The sequence below is a fragment of the Lissotriton vulgaris genome, chromosome 3_1 (assembly GCF_964263255.1).
Source record: "Lissotriton vulgaris chromosome 3_1, aLisVul1.2, whole genome shotgun sequence".
In the NCBI taxonomy this organism is placed as follows: domain Eukaryota; kingdom Metazoa; phylum Chordata; class Amphibia; order Caudata; family Salamandridae; genus Lissotriton; species Lissotriton vulgaris.
In genome coordinates, this window is record NC_141689.1 from 1757751531 (window position 1) to 1757772851 (window position 21321).

Here is a 21321-nt window from a genome sequence, read left to right on the forward strand (position 1 = left end):
TATCCTTGTTGTGTATGTCTTAGGATAGCCCACTTGGGCTCTGTGAGCATTGCATTTATTGCATAATAACCTTGTTAAAACGTAATATTTGAAAGCTATTGGGGCCCACTTGGGCAGAATTGTTATCTGTTTGAATATAACTTTATTGCGAGTGCTGGTTCAAACACACTTTCACAGGGAGCCTATCAGAACACGTATAACTACCACGCGATCTATAACGACGAATAGAAACGTTTGAGGGAAAGCGTGGTTCTAATCCATGGACCATACGTACAAACATGATTTTGTTTTGTTTGAAAATCATAATATTACTTTAATAAAATTTTTATGAATCTCTGAAAAATGTTATGACTGAGGACATTATTTAAATATATTTCAACGAAACTTTATCATTCATTGTTTTTGGCTCAAATATGAATTACAAAATGATTGTTAGACAGCACATTAACATGAGTGTAACATTGATTCCGTATTATGCTCATATGTCGTTTTATTGTGAGAGAACTTATGTATGTATTGACATTCCAAAATGACTGCCATTGGTGCATATGTTTTTCACTTGGTTGGGTGATACACTGTAATTGACACGCTGTGAAGTGCGTTTAAAAATGGTGATTTGCAATGTTTTACGAGCGTGAGCAAGCCGTAATGGCGAAACGCGTCGTTTTTGCACTTGCCAAATAAAGTAACTGCAAGAAGCCTGGGTGTCCGAGTGTTTCCTTGACTTGGGGGAACTTGTGGCAATAATTTGGAGGAGATCCGGTATCCTGACTCAGACCGCTCGCGACTGCCTGGGATTTCTTAACCGGGATTCGTGGATTGCATATATATAAATATTGTGATCAAGACCGGGTTTCCCGGTCGAAACACGTCATGCTGCCATTAATGGAAGAATAAAAGCACTTTTCACTCTTCACATCATCGTGTGGTCTGTACCTGATTGTCCGTGATCATCATTGCGTCATGATTCCTGTGTTTATATATATATATATATATATATTATACAGTTCTTAAAAATAGCAGTAGTGCAGTATGAAGTGCTGCATATAAATACCAAATTTGTGTCTTGGATTTCGGTAAAATGTTGCAGCATTGAGAAAGGTTATCTTTTGTTTTATCAAAGTGCAGCTGCGTGTGATTTAATGTGCCTTCCCTTTTCCTGAGGGTAGAGAATTAACCTCCCATGGATGCAGCTGTCCCCGAGACTTCTACTTGCTGTCTGTAAGTGTTCACTGACGTCACAACCAGTAAATTATAATCAGATCATCAGATGCTGACATCGCAGCAAAGGCATTAAAACCAGATTAACTAGAACAAATAATAACGATAATAGTTTGCATATAAATTGTAAATTCTGCCATCAGTGTGAAGGTTGAGCTGTAAGATGACTTCTGCTCAGCCTTGACAGTACATTGTCCAGCACTTTAAACATCCCTAATGCGTTTCCACATGGTCCAAGAACGACTACTTGACCCTGGACAATAATGCTAAGAGTGATACCACATTTCCTCCTCAGACCCACACATTATCCTAAAGTATGTAGATCAGAAAAATGTGCTTTCGCTTTACAAAGTGACAAATTGAAATTGGACTCGTAAATTGCACAACATGTCAATTTGTAAAGAACAAAATTACTTGCTTCTGCTTTACGTCCATCACAAAAAAAACTGTTCACAATGCCCCATTCTGCAAGTGAGCCACGAAATGCAACACAGCTGGCAAAAAGAGGCTGTACTCAGAAACACACAAACATATGGCTTACGTATGAGCAAAACAAGTTGAATGATGCTTTTCATTATGTTTTGTAAACCAGTCAGGTGAAATAAAATGTATATGCATTTCAGCAATTCTTTCATCATCAGGAATAAAGGAAAAAAATATTTTTTGTATCCCTAAGAACCCCGCGTTTCCATTGACGGTAAGAAAATGTAGATTTCCAATCCTAGGTATAGCATTATTTCGATTTTTTTTTACTTCGTGCAAAGATCATTTGAATGGACAAGGAACTACAGGAGATGTGATGGACCAAGGAGAATGTACATGTCGAATAGTACCTGCCCGTTCCCATAAGAACATCACTATGCTATCCTGCTCCAGGGCAATTACAACTTCATGGTTTTGTACCAAATTTGAGTAATGTATAACATGAAAGTTTTATATCACACACACTCATGGCAGAATCAAGTCAAGAAAGTGACAAGCATTTTTGTTTAATAAATACTGACAGTTAGTTGACAGACCACTAAATGCAGAAAAGGAGATGTCCCTCCCTATTGAACAGCACCAGAAACATAGGATTTTAGGGAGCCATGTGCCTGCTGCTCTGGTCGGAAATATTAGTCTGGCTGCTGGAATTATGCACTCTCCATAGCCCCAGGAAAATCTTTGTTGAATGAAATCTCAGACAGGCACAGATGTGTGAACATCCAATCTATATAAATAAAAATGTAACTGTTCGTTTGTTCAAAATCTGAAATCTCGGAAAGTTCTTCACCGACTGCTTTGAAATTTAGACACAAAGTTGCATTCGAATACGCAAGTGTTTTTATATACACAACGTTGGATTTGAATACGCGCGTGTTTTTATTCTAAAGCACAAACAGACACATACAAATGTCAATGTGCGTTTGATAAAAATCTTAAATCAACAAAAGTTCTTCACTGATTGATTTGAAATTTTGACACAACGTTGAATCCGAATAGGTACGTGTTTATATATACACAACATTGTTTTTGAATACGCGCGTGTCAAATATGTGCGTGTTTTTAGTCTAAAGGACAAACAGACCCTATCGATTGGGTTTCTGCGCAACAACTACAATAGACGCATAGAGACAATAGCCTACAGATATTAAGAAATTACAATCCGGTGCTATGTTTTTCATGTCACCGCTGCTCAAGGCAGAAAACATTTTCTGTGACTCATGAAAACTGCCGCTGTAAGCTCTTAGATGGAATTGTACAACTTTGTCATTGGGAAAACTGGTTGGTGGATCAGTATCATGCACTTCAAATTGTGCTTAAAAGCAGGGTGGTATGCTGATAGGGAAGGTTGTAAAACTGATGACCTAAGTCAATTGAATCACGACTGTCTCACAATAGTTATTGATTATCATGAAAGGTTGGTTCGAAAACTCTGTTACAAGCTTTACCCCTATAACACTATGGAGTGCTAAACATTGGAGGGGAATACATGAGTGGAAGCATGGGGGATTGTTGGAGCACAGCACATAATGATGAAGGCGATGATGAGAGGGCTACTATAGGGAGTAGATTGCAGGAGTAGGACAGAGTGAGTTCCAGGGTGTATGGGCCTTCCTTCACCTGTATGGTTACAAGGTGGAACAACTTCAATATCACTTCCTTTTTTGAGAAGTAAGCAAGTAGACATTAATTTTACTTTTAGCTTGCCAGTTGATTTTAGCTGACACCTTTAAATGTATTTTGCCTGATAGCATTCTCTTTTTGATCTTCATAATGCTTTTAAGAAACTAGAAGATGGATCATGTTTTGAGAGGAGTCATTCAGACCTTACAGTGGGAATTAATCCACAGAGGGACTTTCTTTCAATTAAAAAAGTTTAAAATGTATTTGTCTAAAGTAAATGGGAACAAACTAGGGTTGTGTTTCATCATCATGTTTATTGACAGATCAAATAATAAAATCCATCAACAAACACAACAAATGTAACAAAAAACGTAAAATAATACTCAAGCAGTTAAAACTTTGTACAAAATGAGAATTATGATTGAGACACAATGTTATTCCTACTCAAAGCATTGAGTGTTATGAGCCTTGCGCTGTGAACAGATTTAGAGCCAGCAAAGTCTTCAGTCGCATTAGTGGAAGTTTTACATAGTCTAAATCCATTTGCACGGTTTGATAATCCAATAGAGTGTCATAAGGGTGCAATCCATTTTCTTTGTGGTGTTTGCTACACAATGCAAAATAACAATAAATGTTTTTCCGGTTTTTCTGTACCCTAGCATAAGGGCTGAACTTAGTTTTTACTATATAAGAGTAATGTTGCATACAAACTGTAACATTAGTTTCCTCTAGTAAGCCAACAAAGTTGAGTATTTTTTTGTGGTGCATTTGTCGGACTGTAGAGCCTCATACTTTTTTTTGTTGACGAAGTTGTGTGAAACCTTTGTTCGTTTGTATCATTTTCTTCACCAAGTGTAGTATTTCAATGGATATTTGTGTTGTTTTTCCCTCACCCAAACCTTTTTTTCTGCAACACTATATGTCATATAACTTCCACCTCATCCTATGTTTGTATGTGTGAATATGCTTAATTTACAAACTTGGCATATCTTTTTGATGTGAAAGGTAAGCAGAAGACAGTAGCACGGGCAAGGTATGCAGGGTTATAATTTGATGCAAAATAACAGTAAAAATCCAAATATTGCAATAAAAACCTGCAAAATCCCGATTGTCATGCAAAAATATAAACTTAATATATGCGTAATATCTGTATTCCTATCATCAACTAACAGATATTTAGTGTAAGAAAACCTATGTGACTTTGCGCAGCTCTCTAACAACAAAAATAGTAGACTGGTCGTCAAAATGTCTTCCTGTGTGCATCAGGAGATTGTCTTAATTAATTATTGATATTAATATTCCAATATTCATTTTCTTCTTCATAGTTGCTAGGGTTAGGTGAGGTTTTTCACTCTGTGATGACCTCAAACTCTTCAGAATTGTTAACTGGATAGGTTTCCAATCCAATTAGTTGAATGAGTTTTCCCAACGGATATACATACGACTGGACAGCGGACTTTAAACTGTATCCTGCTCCAGGGTGATTGCAAATTTCAGGGTTTTATACCAAATTTGAGTATGTTTAACATGTACGTTTTATATCACACACACTCATGGCAAAATCAGCTCAAGAAAGAGTCAAGTATTTTTGCTTTAAAAATACTACCAGTTAGTTGACTGACCACCTAATGCAGAAGAGGAACTGTACCTCCCTAATGACAGCCCCTGCGACATCTTGATTGTTATGCAAAAAAATAACTTCTTATTATATGCAAAATATCTGTATTTCTCACATTAACTACACTAATTTCGTGTAAGAAAACACATATGACTTTGCACAGCTCTACAAAAACAACCAGCCGACCGGTCCTCGAAAAGCTTCCTGTGTGAGTCAGGAGATTGTCTTCATTAATTACTGGTATTAGTATTCGAAATGCATTTTTTTCTTCACAGTTGCTAGGGTCGGCTGAGGTTTTTCACTCAGTGATGACCTCAAACGCTCCAGAAGTATTGATTGGTTAAGTTTCCAATCCTATTAGTTAAGTGAGCTTTCCCAGCTGATATACATATGGCCGGATAGAGGGGTTTAAACTGTTCCAGCCAGCCTGCTTTGTCAGCTCAGAGGCAATACATTCCCAGGCTTTCATTTCAGCAGGATGAGATTCTTTGCAAAACAGTTGGATGTGACAAGACTCTCAAGTACAACTTGTGTTTCGGGGCAAGAGTGCTGATGGCAGCGGCTAACATCAGATTTTAATGGGCCTCCATGTTTTCAGCAGGAAGTTGTTCATTACAATTTGCAATGGGTGTCAACTGCGTTCTCAATTCCACCGGGTGTGATTTACCTCGTGGGGTGGGATAGTGAATGCAGCAAAATGACCCTGCCACCCCAGCGAAAAATAGTTATCACGTGCTTAATTTTGAGTGTTGCTGGCTATGATAAATGAGCCTCAGCAGAGGTCGAAAAGCAACTTCTGCGCTCGGAAAAGTCGTCAGAATATGTGCGCCTGAGGGACACAAGGGATAATTATACACATTTGATACATTAGACTGTAAATGTGATTTTTTTTTTATCATTTAAATTCGCAAAACCAGGGAGTCCACATTCCGGAGGCAATGCAGGCTGGATGGGTTCGGCAGTTAGTACTTGATTGTTTTATTATTTTTGTCGTTGCTTTATAATACTGCCTTATCCTTTCACGACGTCCCCTGCAACTGCAGAAAATGACCCCCGCGATAAGGAGCGAGTACCATATGGTCGGCCATGTTTTGCTGTTCTCATCCGGGTACTTAGGCTGGCTGCATGGCAGCGCTTGAGCTCTGGAATTACAAAACTGTTTTTCAATCGCTCTGCTGATTACACTACAGCTTTAGATAATTGTGTCTTGAAATGTAAACTACTCCGAAATCGAGTCTATTTTTCTTGCTCCGGTATGCAGTTTTCCTCTGAAGGGGATTAGGTTTTTTCCCTAATAAGAAGTCTGCTCGCTAACCCACTAGCAATTCCATATTATGGATGTTTATACCAATTTAGAGTCAGTGGCTGCTGTCTTTATAGAGCACTTGCTTTGAATGAGGCCATTATTGAAGTGCCTGAAATTATCCAAGGAAGCATTTGTGAGGATGGCAATTTAGGTGGTGTGAATTTTCAATCACGGGAGCTCCAGTATTTCCTTCGGTTTGAGATGCCAACCACAGAACATTGATTCAGATTTTTGAATTATATTCAAGAATCCTACCTAATGGGGACGTTCTATTATAAAATACTGTTCTGCATGGTACACGTATCGACGCTTTGACATCTTCCGGAGTACTGCATCTTGCAGCGCCCCCAAAGGTAGGCGCCAAGAGAAGGCTCAAGGGGGGCTCGCGGGACCGTGAACTCCAGCAACCCTGGGGTGTGATCAGACAATGTGCGAGGCATGTTTGTTGCTTTTGTCACCCATGTCTGTTCATCCCCACCCACCACCCAGTCTAACCCCCAAACTTGGTTGAGAAAGAAGAATCCCCCCCAACCCCAATGCCCCAACATGAATACAACAAGTGAGCCAGGAATCATCCGTGGAGGAGGTGAAAAGTTAGATGGACACCCCTGCTAAAGTATGTAATGGTGGCTGAAGGGGATACTAATTTCCATAGCTTGGCACAGTGAGCCCATCTTGTTGGTACATTCTGTGGCATGAAGGGATGATCATCAGGTGTAAGCCTAACCCCACATTGATCAGAGAAGGAAGTGACTGTAGGGGTGAGTCACTGCGTCAGTTAGAAGAAGGTAGAAAAACTTTGTCCCAGAATATAGCTGAATACCGTTCTTTAGCCATTGTCATTGAGAGAGTTACCTTCGGAATTACACGGTGATGCTCAAGGGGAACGTTGCCATGAGGTGATGTGTTTGCCAAATTTGAGGGCCAATTTAGGGTCCGTGAAGAAGTGTGGTTTGCCTTCATGGAAATGGGCAATGTCACCGGGTAAAGGAGTGTGTAAGGGATGTTTGCCTGTTGAAGTTGACTTTTTGTAGGTTTAAACTCATGCTGGGCAGAGTGAACTGACAGAGTGAAATCCGGGTAGAAGGACAGAGCATTTCCCTGATGTTGTATAGATTGCCGCTGTCGAGCAAGGTACAAAATAATATCTCTGTCCTTATAGTTTAAGAGGCTCACAATAATGGGGTGTGCAGCTACACCCAGGACGGGTCGCCGTCCCAGGTAACGGTGTGCTCTTTCCATGATGAAGACCAGAGATAAGGCCTCTCCAAAAAGCTCGCAAGGCAAGGGTTCCACCTGCTGTAGCACTGAGATCCCAAGATTCTGAGTTTATTGCACCTTGATCTCGCTTCAAGGTCTTCATTATGGCTTTAATTAATGCAAGAGTTTTGTCCATTTCCATTCTGCAAATTTTGTCCATTTGTCCTTGGATTCTACTTGAGTATTTTCTGCATTGGATTCTCCTTTCTCTAGATGTTCCAATCTGGTTTCGTGTCTATCAACCCGCTGCTTCATGTGGTCTAGGAAATTGGTGGGGGCATCCAATTTCGTGTTGATGACCCTGAGACTAGTTTTGACATCGATCAGCAGCTCCTTGAGGCCTGGATCCTGCTGCCCCCACCCCCCAACCCCAAAGAGCTCCAAAGGGAGCTCTGAGTTTGGCTCATGTTTTGCCTGTCTTGTGTGGTGCTAGCCATCAAAAGTGCGTTTTGATTAGCAGGCATCATTTTTGCTCATGTTCTCAACATGACAAGAAGCCCACGGGGACACGTGGTACAGGTGCCAATTCAGCATCTATTCAAAGGCTACTAGCCAACATGAGTCTTTGATACTGATATGTTGGATCTGTAGGATTATTGGACTTTTGTTCACTGGTGGCTATGCGTGTTCCTGCAGTGAGCCTGCCTCTCACTGGGTCTTCCCCCACTGAGGGGCATAAGCAGGCTCAGGGTTCCCAGGGCCCAGGTTTTAAGCAGAAAGTCCCCAGGACCAGCAGTGTAGTGAAGGGCTGCTGTGTAATGTTCAGATGAGAGCATAAGTGGGCTCATAAAACTTATGGGGTTTATCTTCAGCAGGCTTTAGGGAAGTGTGTGAGTTACAGCTTGAGAAAGCAGTGGTTCCTGCACCACCAGCACGTTGTGCCCTGCAAGACGGATAAGGTAGTATTATCCCATATCTTCATCTGCACTGTAATATGACAGTAGTGGTATGTGGTGTATTCAGGTTGAGGAACAGTTGGTGCGGTTATAGAGTACTGCCTCGCCCCGAATTATTCTCCCCACTGAGGGGCACGAGCAGGCTCAGGGGACTGTGAGGGGCCCCAACTAAGGACACATGAGCCACGGGTCAGCAGCACAGTAGGACTAGACTGTAGATCACAACAAATGAAGATTTATGAGTGAGCAGTATAGCAGGGAGGCCACCCCCATTTAGCCAGAGTTGTGAAGATATGGGCACTGTCAGAAAATGAAGGAGACACCGTCCTGCTGCCAGGTGATTTAATTAGCAGGTCAGTGAAGGTGGTAGGTGGCCCAGCCTAGGAGGGATGAGAAGGATATTTGAAAGTCTGCCACAGGGTGTCGGGATTTGCACACTCCCAGTACTCACAGTTTGTGACATTTGAAAGTAGTGTATAGGGCCATAGCTGGCACCCCCAGCTTAGGACCGGACGCCGTGGGCCCTCTCCACCATGCCCGCATTGCCATAATGAGCACGGCCCGCCTGCAGGACTTCAGCAGGTGCCATGCAGCACACACTGAGCCCAAATAGCAAGGCGGGGAGCACTGAGCCTCTTGTTCACTAAAGCCCTCACTGTCCCAGGTAGGGCTTTCCTGGATGCGACCTCTGCAGTCTCGTTCCTGTTCCACGTCACACGTTTTCAGGCCCCAGCAGGCTTCCAGCCATCATGGATGCCTAATATGTGCTGAACAGCCACAAATCCAGGTATGTGCTGCTGCTGGGATTCCTGCACCTGTCACAATGTCAGGAGTAGGTGGAGGGTCTCCCTTGCCCAGGATTATGCTGGATAAGGGGTTTGGCCGGTAAAGCCCCCCTAAGGAGTGCCCATCTTGAGGTCAGGCTAAGCTCTGCCCCCATGTAAAATGTATATTTAAGGTAAACAAAGTCTTCACCCTGCCACATTCCTCCATTTTTCTACTGCTTATGTGTTTTACATCTTTACTTTTGTCTTTCAAAATGCATTTCTGTTGTGTTTGTGGTGCAATCATCTTCCCAGTTCAGTATTGTTAAACTTTGGCATCTATGCCCAAGTAGACCCAATGTTTCTGGTGGCATTAGCTGCTGCAATGTTGTAGAAATGTTTTCCACGAATGACAGCAGAAGTCACCTGCATTTGCTTTGCTGCCCCTTTCTGTACAGGCACCAATGGTACGGAAGCTAAAGCAACAGGTTTGAATATCAGATAGGGCAAGACTGGAAACACTTTTGAGATTTAGAGACCTCAAACACTCAGTTCTCTTACCCAGAAACCTTGGGCCCTGAATACATTTTGGTGGATATTGAGCAGAACATACGCAGCCTGATTACTTCCATCTTGCTACCTGCTAAACTTAATTAAGACCTTATTTAGAGTTTGGCAGATGGAACACTCCATCCAAACGGGAGGATATTCCATCCGCTACATAACAAGTGCCAAAGGCTGCCTTGCTATTTCCAGCTCGCTACCTGCTACTCTTCTTCAGGGCCTTATTTAGGTTTTGGCAGACGGGATACTCCATCAAGTTGTGACAGATATCCCATCTGCTATATTACAAGTGCCACAGGCTGCCTCGCCTCTTACAAGTCGTTACCTAAAAAACTTATTTAGGGCCTTATTTAGAGTTTGGAAGATGGAACTCTCAGTCAAAACGTGACAATTATCCAATCAGCTATATTGCAAGTGCCATAGGCTATAATGCACTCGGAATACAGAGCACAGGATGGTGTATCCCATCTGACAAACTCTAAATAAGACCCTTAGACTTTTCATGTTTAAGAGGAATGCAGTTTTCCTGTCATAATTTTCATATCATCAGAGTATGCTTACCAAGTAATGTACACATACATCATTTTAACAAAAAGAATGCAACGGCAGACAAAGCCCAAGACCAAGGAATATTTGTGAAATATGGGAGGATTAGGGGCCCCACCTGATATCTTGCAGGGGTGGGGCATCACTTTGTCTTACGTCATTGGCTCCAATGAAGTTAATCACTATGAAGAAAAAGTATCTTAGCACTAAGTAATTGCACCTCTTCCTTCAAACGTAGTAACAAAACAGGAAGAATACTTGCTGTCATGGCAAGGGACAAAGATTCTCAAATAACGATCAACCCCCCCAAAAATTTGAGGGGACAGTTGTAACCACCACATTTGACTTCCGCTAGCTTACCAATCCTTCTTTCAAATCATTTGTTATAGTGAGCCTTCCGACAGTGACTTAAGTGAGCTAGATGCAGTTCTGGGCAGGTGCTCCCTACTAGTCTTTCTAGACTCTTTAACAGGCGAATCCAGAAGAAGATGCAAAATCTAACAAACTGAAAAGTCCGGGGCAACAGCTAGCGGCCAGGTGGATATTATGAAAATGTAAGTTGGTCTTATAACCTATTTTCTTGATGGTTGTTCATGAAGTGAATCAAGGAGCCAAAATCCTGATCATGGGAAAAACCCAGTGTCCCTTAAGAAAAACAAGTCAGTGTTCCAAACTCTACTGCACTAGTCAATATCACTTTTAAATCTGGACACAAAAAATGTGAGTGTTAATCTTGGACTCCATATCCGCCACAGTGGAAAACATCACACTCTGCGATGGCAGGTGAACTTTTTGATTTTAACAAATTTTGTTGAAGCAATTTTAAAGCCACACAGGACCGTTATCCACAAAGAGCAGGACATCATGGTGCCTCTGGTATCTCTGAGGTTAAGGGGTGTGGACCTCGAGTTATGGGTAGGGGAGACTTTCATCAATAGACTTTGCAAACATTGCCCCTCGGGAAGCATGTATCATATAAAAGTACATGAAGTGGTATGTCAACCGATAATGCATCCATCTGCTAATTTGTCTCTTTCAAGGATGGCCGTGATGGGGCTGCCAAATCTTTGTGTTTGCTTATACACTGTATATTGAATCATAAATAATAGTTCTATCTGGCTGCCCTTGCATTATCCCTGCCATCTGCAAAGACAGTATAGTTAATATTAATGTTACAGTGAAAACTGACGTAGTGCAAGCTACCATTCCACAAGTGGCTATCACCTCCTTAGCTCTAATTGGGTCCTAGAATGACACTTTAGGCCGCATTAAGATGCCGGTCGGTAAACCTCAAACCGCTCGTCGGAGGCTTACCGTCCGATATAATAGGTTTACGGTCCGACCGCTGATTTATGATGTCGGCAGTCGGACATTAAACCGGCAGGTTAAACCGACTGGCTTCCGACTGGCTCAAGGAGCCCGTCGGCCAGTCGGAAGCCACACATAATCCCTAACGGACGGCGTTTCCGCCGTCTGGATTATGATGTCGGTTTCTGAAAGGCTTTCCACGTCGGGCTTTCCAACATGGAAATCCTGTCAGAAAGTGACTTTGGGGGCCCCTAGCAGGGCCCCCTTCCCTCTGCGGCCTCCGGTTGTGGGCCTATGGCCACCAATGGTGATCACCCTGAAAATCTCTGCACTGTGTGGCATCTGCTACACGGTGCAGGGATTTGCACAATCTCCCGTTTCTCTATGGGAGCTTGTTCTGTGGGTGGTTTCTGCCTGCCACACAAGCTCCCATAGAGAAATGGGAGTTTCCGTGATACAGTGTTCGAAACCGCCAACCTACAGTTGGTCGGTTTCCACACCATGACGGTGTTGGTCAGAGGCAACTCCGACCGACATCGTAATAGGGCCCAGAACTGGGCTAGAAGATGAAAAGATTAAGTTTTAGGTGCTTATTTAGAGTTTAGCGGCCTGGATACTCTGTCACAAATGTACCAGATGTCCCATCCGCCACATTGCAAAGGCATTATAGCCTGACGCACTTGCAATTGTAGTGGATGGGATATCTGTCATGTTTTTGTGGCATATCTCATCTGCAAAACTCTAAGATCCTTAGTTGCTATCCATCTAGGATTTTAATGATGTTATAATAGAATGGTAACTCAGGTTATTTCTGGGTACCTGGTGATTGGGGACACAAATTTTGTAAATGAGGAGCCACTTTATTTATTTGAATATGATCATACCACTCATTCTAAACACTGATAAAAGTTTAGACAACAGTTATCCTGAGAATTCCCAGATAGGAAAAAAACAATGATTTGGGTCAGTGATAGTGGGATCAATTTACACATAATGTGCCAAATGCTACTCAGTTCTACACTAGTATCGGTATTTTAAGTCAATATTTGCATTAATGGAATAATGCAATTAAGTTTGTGCTAAAAGACCAGTATAAAAACAATATTTTCATAGGGCATCCGTTACAAAGGTCAGAGCCACATTACCCAGCACCAGCACAATTAATGCATTTTGGACCAATTTTGTTTTAGTTTCAATTGAATAACTGTTAAGTAACTGCACCAAACATTCACTAGTAAATGGCACTTTATGAGTAAGTGAGAGGCCATATGACACGCTTAACACACACTACGTCTTATTTAGAAGACTTTGATTTTTGACAGGTTTTTGATTCTGTTCCCAATTAAACGGAAAGTCTAAAAATCGCGATTTCCACCTGCATCAAACCCTCAGTGTTGGGGTGAAAGTTCCAGTGGCCAAAAGCAAGCAATCCAGGTCCAGCAATAACCCCACACAAAATGGCACCATAGGAAAGTCCTCCAGTTTGCAACAGAGCAGTGCCAGTGAAAGGTTATGGCCAAGGTAATGAGAATTACTTGGAAGCAAAGATCTTGACTGACCCTTACTCAGTCCTATCCGCCTTCCACAGTACGACAATTCCCTGTAGTACAGCCAGTTTCTTCTAGGCAAAGTACAACCATCAATCACTGATTTCGATTTAACAACCACCAAAGGACCTTAATATTGTTATTGGCAGGCATGGTTGTGTCAAATAACTTATTCCAGTTTCTTAAAGGTATTGTTTCAACTGGTTTGGAGATAATAGCTACTTATTAGGTCTCGGCCTAGTGGTACACTGTGCAGCAGTGTTCGCGCAGCCAGAGTCCTATTGTAAGCGTTTTGAAAACGGACCTGTAAATTCCACACGCCCGTGCATGTGTTTCTTCCTTTCAGGTCTGCTATTGGCCTTTGCGTGTGTTTGTGTCTTAAAGCGAGCATACCATAGGTCAGAGGCGGGCACATAGCTCCGCCCCTGGCCTATTGGTGTCTGTTACGTGCATTTCCTGACATATGCTTTCAATTATCGCGCCTAGACACGGCTGCGGTAATTGAAAGCATATGTCAGGAAAGGCGCTCGCACCACTCGCGGCTTTGTTTTTTTTCCCGATTTCTTTCAGTTTCCCTCAGCGCAGCTCAGGCGGCCAACGAGGCACGGTGTCGGCCACACGAGTTTTGCTCTGTTCACGGGTAGTAGCCCCCCGGCAGACAGGAGTCTCTCAGGAGGGCTGGGTGGAGGGGGGTCTGTAGGGCTACTGGATGCTTTCCGGGCTGGTCACGGGCTGGGGCCGGAGGCGGCGACGTGTCCTCCTGCTCCTCCTCTGCAGGCGGCTTCCCCTCCTCTTCCTCCCTGGACCGCTGCTCGAACAGGATAACTTGCAGGCGCAGAGTGGCCCCTGCCCTCTCTCCCTCCCTCCTCAGTCAGCAGCCTCTAACACTTCTCCGCCTGCCTCCGCCCACCGGAGCCTGCGCCAGGCTCAGACCGAGGGGGGTAAGGAACGCAACAGAGAAGCAGTGTGTGGAGCAGCGCGCGCCCAGGTGGCCCCCGTCAGAGGAGCTGTCACAGGCTCAGACGCCCTAGCTCTGTACTCTTGCACCCCCCCCACCCCCAACCCCACTCACACACACACTCAGAGGAGCTCACAGGGTCGTGTGGACAAATAGTTATGTAAAAAGGATTACGCCAGAAAAAGTTGCTGAAAATTAAATTCCGCACAGCATGCTCATCGTTATTTTAAAACTTGTAGTGCTAGTTAAAGAAACACCCTGATTTGTAAACAGTCCACAAGTATCACAAGAAGTGTCTTAACCCTACATTGTGTTTATTAGTTGTGTTTTTGTTTCGTTGTAGCTGCCTTGACTGTATTCAGAGGAACTGAGTTTGGGGGTGCGGGGAGGCGTGTGGGGCAGTTCACTGAGGGCGGTCTCCGCGTGCTCTCCCGGCTGATAGATGGCTGTAATATTCACGTTTTCTCCCACACATACCTCACCCACAGACCTTACTGGACAGTCTATTATTGCCCTTACAGGAAGCTGTCTCATTCTCTTGGTCCCACGGCTGGGATCAGTGTCATGTTCCACTGAGAGCTGTTTTTCATATTTCTTTCCGAGCAGTTGTCTCGTCTCCCAAGACGCCGGCACCTCGGTGCTACCTACCTGCGCAAACGAGCCCAGCCTCAGCAGCACACGCATTTTTGTGCACGTGCAACAAAAAATGCTGCTTAAACTTAACTGCTTCTTAAGGCTGAAAGGAGGAAGGGTTTTGGCACTTTGCAGCTTAATATTTTTCTGCATTGCTCGACGAGGCCAATAAATAATATATAAACGTGCACACGTTACTGGAAATGTTATGCATATTCTAACTAGCGGTAGCGTGCAGCGTGAGTGCCGCCCAACATTTTACTCGTTTTTTACATACCTGTATTTTACATGGCACATGTAGAGGCTGGGTGGCGCAGACCTCTACAATGAATACACATGCCTGGAGATTTGAACTGCTATAAATGACACAGTGGTTTAAAACCGCCTGAAAACGCTCTCACCTACAGCGCAGCACCAAGCCCAGCCTCAGGGGCGCGCAGCTCAGGCGGTGGGAGACGGGGTGCTGGTGTAGAGGGGTCTTCTGGGGGGTGCGTGCCAGCTCAGGTCACATGGGGAAGGGTGCATGCTTTTAGTGAGGCGAGACTGTTGCCTCCCCGGAGATGGCTCACTCAGAAGGGCCCATGCCTGCAAGCCTGTCAATTCCAGCGCCGGGTCACGTGACCAGCACCTACCTGCTAAGGATGGGGATAGCTTTCCATGTCAGCTTACGTCTCCCAATTTCTACTTTACGGGTCTGCTTCAAAGAGGCAGCTGCAGTGGACAACCATGTTAAGCCCCGGCTAATGCGCTGTGCCCGAGGTAGCGCCCCGGGCGGTTGTCTCATCCCCTTACTGTGCACTTTTTGTCACCAAACTCTTTCCGTTTCTTTTCTCTTTTGGTTCTCACGTCGACTCTGAAAGATAGCTCTTTGCTAGGCTGTCACTTGCTGGTAGGTGTCTTTTCCTAAGCCCTCCGCGAGAGCTGCCCTTCCTAAGCTGTCAATGACAGCTGCCCTCATTGATAGCGGCGTGTGTTCCTATGCTTTCACTATCAGCTGTCTCTTTCTCGTGTCCTCACAGATAGCTGTCTCTTCCGCCATGCCCACATTGACAGCTTTGTCTTTTCTGCATCCTGAAGGAAGCCCATCGCCCCCAAACCCACCCCCACTTCTCTGCATCCTCGTTTAGAGCTCTCCTTTTTCAGTACTATGTACTCTAACAGGTTTTTCTGTCCCCACTGATAGCCGTCTCTAATTGTGGCCGCCACACACTGAAGACTCTCTCGTTCCTGAATCCTCCCTAAGAGCTGTATCTTTCCTGTAGGTTCGCTATCTGTTAACTCATTACCAAATGATAACTGTCTTTTCTCCTTACCCTCATCACACGCACAGTTGTTTCTTCCCTGCGCTCACAGACACTAACACCTCTCCCTTTCATTTATCCTCTTTTTTGCAGTTTTTAGGTCTCGGCCTAGCGGTACACTGTGCAGCAGTGTTCACACAGCCAGAGTCCTATTGTACACGTTTTGAAAATGGACCTGTAAATTCCACATGCTTGTGCGTCTGTTTTTTCTTTCCGGTCTGCTATTGGCCTTTGCGTGTGTTTGTGTTCCGCCCCTGGCCTATTGGTGTCTGTTACACGCATTTCCTGACATATGCGGATGTAGGCGTTGCCGGTTGAGTGGTGCTGTATGCGGTGGGGATTGAGTGGTGCTGTAGGAGTTGTGGGTTGAGTGGTGATGTAGGCGTTGTGGGATGAGTGGTGATGTAGGCGTTGTGGGTTGAGTGGTGATGTAGGCGTTGCGGGTTGAGTGGAGCTGTAGGAGTTTCGCGTTGAGTGGTGATGTAGGCGTTGCGGGTTGAGTATTGATGTAGGCATTGTGGGTTGAGTGGTGATGTAGGCATTGTGGGTTGAGTGGGGATGGAGGCATTGCGTGTTGAGGGGTGCTGTAGCCGTTGCGGGTTGAGTGGTGATGTAGGTGTTGTGGAGTTGAGTGGTGATGTAGGTGTTGCGGGTTGAGTGGTGCTGTACGCGGTGCGGATTGAGTGGTGCTGTAGGCGTTGTGGGTTGAGTGGTGATGTAGGTGTTGCGGGTTGATTGGTGATGTAGGCGTTGCGGGTTGAGTGGTGCTGTATGCGGTGGGGATTGAGTGGTGCTGTAGGCGTTGCAGGTTGAGTGGTGATGTAGGCGTTGCGGGTTCAGTGGTGCTGTACGTAGTGGGGACTGAGTGGTGCAGTAGGTGTTGCAGGTTGAGTGGTGATGTAGGCATTGCAGATTGAGTGGTGCTCTATGCTGTGGGGATTGAGTTGTGCATTAGGCGTTGCGGGTTGAGTGATGATGTAGGCGTTGCGGGTTGAGTGGTGCTGTACGCAGTGGGGATTCAGTGGTGCTGTACGTGGTGGGGATTGAGTGGTGCTGTACGCGGTGGGGATTGAGTGGTGATGTAGGCGTTGGGGGTTGAGCGGTGCTGTAGGCGTTGGGAGTTGAGCTCTGCTGTACGCGGTGGGGATTGAGTGGTGATGTAGGCATTGGGGGTTGAGTAGTGCTGAAGGCGGTGCACGTTTTCAGTAGGCACACTCCTCCAGCCATCAGTGCACACTTTCACCAGGCACACACCACTATTCGTCACTGCACGCTTTCACCAGACATACACACCACCAGCTGTCAATGCACGCTTTCACCGGGCACAAACATCACCAGCCGTCAGTGCACGATTTCACCGGGCACAAAAACCACCTGACGTCAGTGCACGCTTCCACCAGGCAACCACCACCAGACGTCAGTGCACGCTTTCATCAGGTACACACACACCACCAGCTGTCAGTGCATGCTTTCACCAGGCACACACACCACCAGCCGTCAGTGCACGCTTTCACCAGGCACACACACCACCAGCCGTCAGTGCACGTTTCCACCAGGCACACACCTCACCAGCCGGCAGTGCACACATCCACCAGGCACACACACCACCAGCCATCAGTGCACAATTTCTACAGGCACACACACCACTAGCCATCAGTGCACATATCATTTATTAACGCATCCACAATTAAGTATTGTAGATATCGCAGTATGGCGCACTTTACTTTTAACATATAGTCATCTAAAGCGCAGCATGCCACCATTGCCACAAAAACTAAATACACATTTTTTGGGCCTACAATTTATAGACTTTTGTTGCAGTTGGTGTTGCAATATTTAGCAATGCCAACAGCTCAAACTTAATTATCCCGAGACCCAGCGACGGCTCGTGGAGGGAGTTACGGTGGGGCAGGAGGGTGGGGAGGGGGAGGGGCAGGGTGGAGGTTGATAAAAACCGGCATATGGATAATTGCAGGTAAGTAAACCATTTAATTAATAAAACGAATTTCGTAGTGCGCCTTGCATCGCAAAATGCAATGCAGTGCGAGCTACGAAATTCGTTTTATTAATTTAATTGTTTACTTACCTGCAATTATCCATATGCCGGTTTTTAGCAACCTCCACCCTGCCCCTCCCCCTCCCCACCCTCCTGCCCCACCGTAACTCCCTCCACGAGCCGTCGCTGCCGAGACCTATTGTATTGTAAATGCTTGTTTTTTAAGAGTCTCTGTGACGGGACATGTGAGTTGGCTGTTAGTTGGTAGAAACGTCATGGAGCCCTGCAAATGCTACACGCTACGGGTGGAGGTAGTTGAAACCAGAGACCCTTCCAGTGCACCGGTTTCCAGTTGCGTGACTATATTTCCATGCTGCCAATAAATAAAAGAGAGGTGACTGCTGGAATGCTAACATTATAGCCAGAGAAATGTTCAAAGAGTTAACGGGGTTTATGATAAAAGCTGGCGCCCTCATTGCTGTCACGTTGCCAGTGTTTAATATATACCCAGCTCTCGGAGGGTTCATCCAGATGGGAGAAAAATAACCGAAAAGGAATCTATGTTGGCATGGGCTTTGCCACGAAGAACAGTAGTACGATGAACGCTGTGATTTACGTGATAAAAACAGACCCGGCCGGAGCTTCTCAAATGGCCGCCCGCTGATCTCCTGGCACGTGTGAAACTCTGGGCCTGGCGGAAGCGCCTGTGATCCGCGCACATCACGTTATGAATCGCTTCATCATCCCGCCTGTCCGGCTTCACTTCTAAATCACGCTGTGGCACGGTATTCCCACGGTGTGCACGCGGCGCTCAGAAGCCCTGGGCTTGCGCACGCGGCAACCAGCTGAGGCTGAGCCCTCCCTCTTCAAGATCTGAAAGGTGGGAAGAGGTTATGAACTTGTTTTTTCTGTACATGGACTGACTGGCACGAGGGCCATATTGTTCAATCTACATTAGGCCGGCTTCAAAGGGTGGAAAGTCCAGTACTTTAAATGGGCCAGTCTTTCCGGTACTGAGCACCGGCACTTTTTTATTTTGAGCGGGAGAGTACTTGCACTTCCCAAGAGTAACGTAATACGTTTAACTGGATACTACCGACACTTCTCAGAAACTAGCAGGTACTCTGGTTTAGGGTACCTGCACTTCTATTTTTCCATTTCAAGCACTGGTGGAAAGCAGTGTCTTTAGTAGGCTCTTTCAATGTGTATTTCAGATTTGCATCTGGTTTTATTCAGGTGATAGTTTCATAAAGCAAAGTTTTCATCCTACTGGTTGCATCATTATGCTAGGGGTACAGGTAAGTTGGATGAACGCATCAATGGTAGCAAGTCTGGCCATTCGTGCAGTTGGCCCTAGAGGCATAACCCAGGCCCCTGATGCCTCTGCAGTGCAATGGGACCCCAAGCCTTTCAAAGAGACCCTATAGCTTTAGGGTAAATGTATTTCTGTGAGATATAGGAGACTCTGGGGCCCCTCATCACTTTCTACGGGGGGGGGGGGGCTCATCACTTTGCGTTACCCCACTGTTTGGCTCCTTGTGAATACAGGAGAAACAACAGCATATAGAGAGTCATGGTAAGTCCATTCATAACATGATAGGGAAGCCCTATTGCTGCATCTTTTGCAGCTAGCAAGCCTCTATAAAAGACTTTCCTAAACTTTTAAGGACTTCTTTTAACATCACCAATTGGAGGCAGCTCGCTTGTGATGTCATAATACATAATATTTATTCTTAAGCTTACAAATATTAAGAAGGGCATCAGAAGCCATCACAACTGCAACTCAGACAGCACTTGTGGGAGTGATATCATTACGACATAATAGTTGATAAGGATGGATTTGCTCAACAGCGGAGGATAGCTACAAAATCGACCAAAGGCACCAGGTTATTGTCGTCAAAACTACTTTCTTAATTTCCCACTTTCTTTGAAAGACCTCCATTTGACTGCACCTTCTGTGAAACAGGTGGCTGCAGCTCCTGTCTGAAATGTTACCAATTCCTAAACTCCTGTTCTATCAAACATAATCACCCAGACTACAATAGGTGGTGGAAGGATATCCCTGACACAGCAGAACTTTCCACCCCACTACAAAAAGTCTCAGGTCTATTCAAAAGTCTGTCCTAAAACATAATCCAATCAACACTCAGATAATTTACTGGAATAACTGGCCAGTATGGTACGCGTAAAAATTGAGGCAATCTGTATCCCTTACATTCATCTTGACAAGGCTGTGTCTAAGCGTTGCCTCAACTTGCACATTCGACACGTGGCTAACAGATTCATGTGCTTCTGATTACTCCGAAACTGAGGCTGCGCCCACGCGCTCTTCCAATTATGATTACAAGTGCAGGTTTCTAACCAAGGAGTAGCATCCATGCAACCAATCATAACAGGCACGCTTACTCCAGCTTGAAATTAATTTGATAAGGATTTACTCGCCAGCGCCTTACCCTTTTTGTCCTCAAGTGGGCCACACTTCAAGGAATAAATCCTATGTTATTAACATAATTTCTAAAAATTTAATTTCTATCAATTTCTGACTGTAAATATAAGTCCTTGCTGCCTGCAGCCAATGTCTGCACGCAACAGCTATAAGAGTTATAAAAGGCACTCTACATACATAAACCTCATCAAATTCTGCTCAATAAAAAGTGGTTTTCATCATGAATTAGTGCCAAAACGGTTCCCCTCATAAAATATTGCTTTTACAGGCAGCTCGAGTATCCTGGTATCTACATTGACAGATTCCATTTGGTCTCTAAACTTTTTTCAGGCTGTCAACGAAACTCGTGGGTGGTAGACATGAAAGCTAAGGCTTGTCCTTCACAAGGATGTGCCTTCCCCAGAAGCCTCAAATGTGAAACTGGAAGTCTGCACCTGTTTTCCACATATCCCCTGCTCCAAAGATGGATGACAGGAAGGCTAAAGTGGTTTGCCCTTTTCACAGTAAGACCCTACCATTTAATTTCATGCAGCCTGTGTTTGAAGGGGGACTGTGGACATGGATTGATAAAGGGAAGGCTGGGGTGAGAAGGGAATGGAAGGGGTGGTCGGGAATAGGTAAAGGACTAGGAAGAGGAAGGTATTTTTAAAGTGCTGTAGACAACAGACTTGATGGGTCATCGGACAGACACGATGGGTCTGAGTTCCAAACATATTTTAAAAAGCCACAAATTTGTGCCATTTACATTTATTTCGAAATTCTGAGTAGATTTACGCCTTTTATTGAACACCCAAAAATTCCAAAGCAACTCACCTAAATCTATGGCAATCATCTGCTAAAGTATTAGCAAA

General features: G+C 44.7%; 1 protein-coding gene across 1 annotated transcript in view; it reads right to left on the reverse strand.

The window, feature by feature from the left end:
* The window catches only part of FAT4 (FAT atypical cadherin 4), a 376496-nt gene that overhangs the window by 117019 nt on the left and 238156 nt on the right, over window positions 1–21321 (reverse strand). The window lies entirely within an intron of this gene.